The sequence below is a fragment of the Papaver somniferum genome, chromosome 9, assembly GCF_003573695.1.
Source record: "Papaver somniferum cultivar HN1 chromosome 9, ASM357369v1, whole genome shotgun sequence".
Taxonomy (NCBI): Eukaryota; Viridiplantae; Streptophyta; class Magnoliopsida; order Ranunculales; family Papaveraceae; genus Papaver; species Papaver somniferum.
In genome coordinates, this window is record NC_039366.1 from 84,488,860 (window position 1) to 84,495,304 (window position 6,445).

Below are 6,445 nucleotides of genomic sequence, written 5' to 3' on the forward strand. Positions count from 1 at the left end.
AGGAGTGTTTGTGTCTCCCCACAACTCCTTGCTAAGTATTACATTTCCTGTGTATATTGATAGTAGGGCGGTACGCCATCCGCCGATAATAGTATTACAGTTTCTGCTTATTAAGATAGTAGGGAGGTACGCCATCCGTCGGCAATAGTATCTAGTAGGGCGGTACGCCATCCGTTAGAATATTATATATACTATTTATTTAAGGGAAATCACTCGTGTGGATATTATACTTGTTTGTCTAACTTTCTGATCTTGATGGTAATATTATGAATCGTGGTTTGTATGGGCACTCTGTGTGGCGATGTTATTATTATTGATTAGGATAACACTTTATTCTTGTTAGGATAACACTTGCTTCTTGTTGCATGATTTGCTGAGTGCTTAGATTCATTACTCTTTCTTTCAATTATTGTTATTCTAGAACTGTGAAGTATGTTAGTGATTACTTGAGAGTTATATGTTTCCACTGGTCACCCTTTCGGGATGATGTGCTCACTCGTTCCCACTTCATTTTCAGTAATCAGAAGCAACAGAACGCGCGAAGATACCCGTTTTCGTAGCTTAGTGCTCTGCCGAATCTAGTGTTGTCCATGTGTCTTTTATTATATGTATTCTTTCTTTATTTTGTAAAACAACACATTTATATATTTATATAACATGAGAGACTTTCAAACATACTCTACCAGAGAGTTTGGATTCGTTTGTTAGCACTTTATTTGAATATGGTTCTTAAGATCGATAATCTGGATTTGATGCTTCAATTAGGTTGCAATCATATTAGCTAAGCAATTTTAGTATATGGGGCGTCACAAGTTGGTATCAGAGCTCACTATTAGATCTTACATGGGCAACAATAGGTAATAGTTAGTACCAGTTAGTGAACTAGATTAGTTTAAAATTGGTTGGGTTGTGAGATAAATCTTAATCACTAAAAGCTATTAATAACTAAAAGATTTACTTGGTTGATTGAGTCGTTGTTTGGTTGTGTGTACATTTTATGAAGTAAAAATTGTAGGGTGAACCAAGTACTTTATGTTCTGTAAATCTAATATAGATTAGAGAATAATATGTCTAAAAAAATAAATTAAATTAAGAACATGTAAACAAACCCATACTAGAAACATAATGAGATTAGTATATTTGATAGGTTTTGAAAGTCATCTAGAAACTTATTTGGTACATTTGCATATATGTAGAGCCATCAATTTATTGAGATAGAAAATTAGTGTGAAGAATTTAGACTTATTTATCTGTTAGTGATTAAATTAGTATAGCTGGGATGATAATTTTGAGTGATAGATTACAGATTCACATAGAAACTTTATTATAGAACATTTTCTAATGTACTTAGAACCAGTAATCCATTGAAATAAAAATTAGTCTATCGAACGTAGAGCTAAAAATTATAGATTTTAGTTGTAGAAAACCATATAGGTTTGTGTTTCATTTCTTATTGCTTCGAACTCATTTGAAATGAGATAATTTTCGCGCATTTGTAAGTATGAGTAGTACTTGCATTTAGTCGAGAGATAGTTTTTCTCTACAAGGTAGGGAGTTTTGAAGACCTGAAGGATGGTTCGATTTTCGCGGATGAAAATTCTTGTAAGGTGGGTAGAATGTAAGGACTCGCAAACACTTCAGCGCTGATTGACCGGTCTAGAGATGATCAAGAGACGATTTAGCCGCTAAGGACTCGATTAGTTTGACACGAACGTTAATTAATAGAAATTAATCTAGGGAACATTATCTATATACCCCTACTATGAGACCCCTTGCAAAGATACCTTTATGAACTTTACAAATACCCCTAAGCTTAATACATTACTAAAATACCCCTTTTTTTTGTATAGTGTATACAATCCACTACCACTATTCAAAAAAAAAAAAAAAACATTTATTGTCCACCACCGCCAACAACCACCACCACTGTCCACCACCGCCGCCGTACACCACCAACACCACCGAAAACCACCACTAACCACCACCACCGCCGCCACTGTTCATCACCGCGAACCACCACCATCGTCGCTAACTAGCACCACCATTTCCCTCCACCACTGCCCCCTTTCATCACCGCCGCCAACCACCATCGTCAACTACCACCCACCACCGACGCCGCCGCCAACCACCACCACCGACAACAAGTGCCACTATCCACCACCACCGACAACCACCATTACCCGCCACCGCCACCAACCACCACCACTTTCATCCACCGCCGCCACCAATCACAACCAGCAACCACCAATTCCACCACCACCATGTGGAGTCAACTTGTTGAAGTTGTCTCCAAATCTGAAGGCAACTTGCCGAAGTTGTTTCCAAAAGTGGAAGCAACTTGCTCAAGTTGTCTCCAACAAATAGTGTGTATGAACAAGTTGCTAGCTCAAGTTGTCTACAAATATGGAGGCAACTATCTCAAGTTGTCTCCACATATGGAAGCAACTATGACAAGTTTTCTACAAAGGAAAAGTACACAAAAAAGTGAACCTGGTGTGAGTTGAACACACATCATCTGACATAGAGTCAGTTGTGCTACCGTTGCACCACAACTTCGTTAATGCAAAATGACATATCAAAATCACATCCAAATAGATATATTACACCTACCGATGTATAAAACAACACAAACGTTCATGTTTTGTAACACATATATACCTAGTAATTTGTGCGCATCCAACACAAGTTCATATTGTCTCCCGCAACTACCCCACCACAACTGTAACATCCACTACCATCACCACTACTGCTAACACAACAAACCACCTCCACTGCGGCATCCGCTACCTCCAGCATTGCTGCAAACAAAGAAAGTTGGAATCTCAACAACCCTATACATTCACCTAAAATCCACCAGTTCAACTAGATATAACAACAACTTAACACAACTAATCTCCACCAATTCAACTGGCTATAACAGCAACTCAACACAACCATGTGTTACCATTGCATCACAGATACATAACTACTCTAAGATGATTTCAGATGCATGAATGAACCAAAAAACATAACCAAGCTGCCTCCTAAGTGGAATCAACTAGCTCAAGTTTCCTTCAAATCTCGAATCAACTAGCTCAAGTTGCCTCCAATATTGAATCAACTATCTCAAGTTTCCTCCAAAAGTGAAAAAAACTTTCTCAAGTTGTCTCCAGAAAAAGGAAGGAACTAGCACAAGTTGTCTCCAATAGCGGAAGCAACTTGGTCAAGTTGTACCTTACAAAGAAAAAGAGGATCCATACCTCAACAAACTGGCATAAATACTCAATGCTTCAATATACCTTACAAATAAATAGACTCACCAAATTCAAGTAGGAATCCTTAACTGCAGCAACATTTCTTTGTAAAAATATTGACTAAAGATAGACCTTATCCGAGCAACAAGATGAATGGTACCAATACTCCTGCACACCTTTCATGAGACAACAAAATATATTAAAATACTCCTAATTATCAAATATTTATACCGAATATATCAACAATCCAGTCATATATACCATTTGCATATAGAATATGAAAACGATAGACCTAATTCCAACGTAGACAATAAGGATTTTCCTACTAATCTGCGGGACATCCATTTTGACTGCCAATATTTCGACCGTACTTATTCATTTTCTAAATGCACCACGATTTTCATAGAAATATGTTACACTAAAGTAACCACAATAATAAAAGGCTCTGACTGCAACAGGAGCCATGTTGAATCCTTATGCCCAATCAAAACTTAAATCAATAAAACCAACATAGCAATTAATGGTTTATCACAAAATAGACTCAAGTTTTCTTATACATCAAGGAATGAGAGGCAAATAACATCATAATAATATATCAAAACATAAAAGACTCCAATAAATATGGTACATGTATGTATGCTTAACAAGGAATGTCATACTACTGTACATCTAAATCTCTTGTTTCATGAGGGTGTATCAATTACTAAGGATAGCTGTACTCTTCTTCCGACACCACCACTCCTACCATATCCCCTACCAATTCTAACTTTTGTTGGAACCACCCATTATTATCACATGCAATATATATTATTTTAACAAACTTTAGTTAAATTTGTACACAGTAACAAGCAGAATTACTATGAAAACTAAATCAAAACACTACCATCCACTGTAACTATTTTCTGGAACAATTCTCATTTCCCTTCAAACATTTTCCTTACAAGAACCTACCTAACTAGGAAGTTCCATTAACAAGTATTATAATCAAATGAACAACCAAATTAAAAAAAAAAAGGTCATATTTAAGTGTCTGACTGTCTTCATATACATGTCTGAATGTCTTCATATAATTTGGGTGGGTGTATGATATAAAAGAAGCTCAGCTTCATTAATGCATCTTGTGCTTACCCAACACTAGTAATACTTCATGAAAGACTTCTTAAATAAATTCAGTTTCTATATTACATATCCAACAAAAGTGCTTTCACAAATAACTTCTTACCTAAATGGAGGAACCACAAAAATGTCAACATCTACGAAATATGTAGATCATGTTTAATTTTGAATCCCATTTAATTTCTTACTATTAGTCCACAAATCAAGTCACTTTTCATATGAGCAGGCAAATTAAGGTTTCTAAAGTTAACATATAAATGAGTAAAACACTAAATTCAATCAAGCATTTTTTTTTCCAAAGTAATTAAAAACCCCTAATCTTAAAACAAAAATAGAAATACCTCCTCCACTGTCGACGCCACCACCACCACCACATCGTCGTTCTTACTCCTTGAGCTTCTAATAGTACTCGAGGAATTTATTTGAGCAACCCTAAATTACTTTTGTGTTTGATTCGATATTTTCACATAGTTTCAAATAATCCTTCTCCACCATCACCACTGCCACCACCTCCTTCAATATCAATTTCTTCTAAAAACACCATAATAATGTTAGTCACTTTTTTAGATCGAGCAATCAAATTGACAAGAATGTATGTTCAAAGTATCTAAAAAAATCAAAATCGCAACTAGTTACCACACTACCACCAGTAGCTCGAACCCCTAACCCTAGATTTATCAATTCGACCACCGTTACCACCAATGTCACCACCAAAAATTAAAATAGAGAAATAGAATGCATAATTGAAAACCTTAATCTCTCTCAAACTCCAAAATCTTAATAAAATATTCATCATAATCAAAGAAGAGAAACTTTTCCGTCGGAGAAGAAGATGATGGTAGTAACAGAGTTTTATTTGATCTGAAACATAACAAAATACGATCGTATCGGAGAAGATGGTGCTGGTTTTGGTGGTAGTGGTGGCTGGCGGCGGTAGATTCGGTGATGGTAGATAGATATGGTGGTGGTGGTGTCAGAAGTGGTTGAAAGAGGAGGAGAGTAGAAAGAAAAGTGAAAATGAAATAAACAATCTCAGATCCAGTTTATCATTTGGGGAGGGTGAATTTGGAATTAATATTTCCTTTGAGGAGGGGAGGGGTATTATTATAAGTGATAAGGGTATTTGTGGAGGAATCTTAAAAGTAGGGCTATATATAACATTCCCACATTAATCTAATAATAATTTATTTACGAAATTAGTGCACTGGATAGATCTCGAAAAGTTGTGCGAAATGGGCTACTCGAACGTGTTATTCAAGTAGCCATTGGATACCGGACAGAAATGATATCACTGGATTAGTACAAAGGGTATGTCATTTCACAGATAAAACGCTTGGTTGCCCTTATCCAGAGAGATGGGTGCCTTAGTATTTTGGTCGGCCTTATCTTCATCAAACCAAGGAAGAGAAATTCATTCTTCTCTTTTCTTTCTCTTTCTTCTTCTTTTCTGTTTCTCCCCTTCTCCTCTGTTCTTCCTCTACTCTTTTTTTGGTTGATTTTTGAGAGATGATTGCGTTGTGAGATCGTGAGGATCATGAAGAGATCAAGGCATGATTGAGAGTGATGGTATGTTGATATGAATATCGAATTCAGACTTCACAGGAAGAGGTAAATCGGAGATTTAAATTTAGGGTTTCTGATTGGTTCAATCTTCTTTGTGAAATTGTTATATTTTGGTTGATTATAAGTGGGTTTGCTTTTAATTTAAGATAGAGATGAGTATATAAAGTTTAATTTTGATTTCATATAGAATTAGGGTTTCTGTTCTTCCCTAAATCAAACCAAAAATTAGGGTTCATGCAAATTAGGTTGATTGAGTCGAAATCTGCATATGAAGAAGATGAATTGGTAAATTGGGATTTGGTCAATTATGAAATTTAACCACAGAGATGAGGAATTGTGTTGTGGATGGTTTGAAATCTTTTGTTATGAGTTTCTGGGTTGAACTGCAAGTGGAAGATGATTGTTATTGAGGCGGAGATGGATATTTATGGTGTTGTAGGAGAGATAGATATGTAGTTGAAGTTTTGAAATAGCAATGGCAGTGATGTAAAAAATGGTGAGACATAGAATGGTTACGCAAATGAGAATGAGTT

At 36.0% G+C, this 6,445-nt stretch overlaps 1 long non-coding RNA gene across 1 annotated transcript; it reads right to left on the reverse strand.

Moving 5' to 3' along the window:
- Positions 1–2,516: 2,516 nt before the first annotated feature.
- Positions 2,517–5,277, reverse strand: LOC113308848. The gene is made up of 3 exons (XR_003340130.1): positions 4,691–5,277; positions 3,300–3,409; positions 2,517–2,798 (listed from the first exon to the last, which is right to left on the reverse strand). It is a non-coding gene; the product is annotated as an uncharacterized LOC113308848 (long non-coding RNA).
- Positions 5,278–6,445: the final 1,168 nt, after the last annotated feature.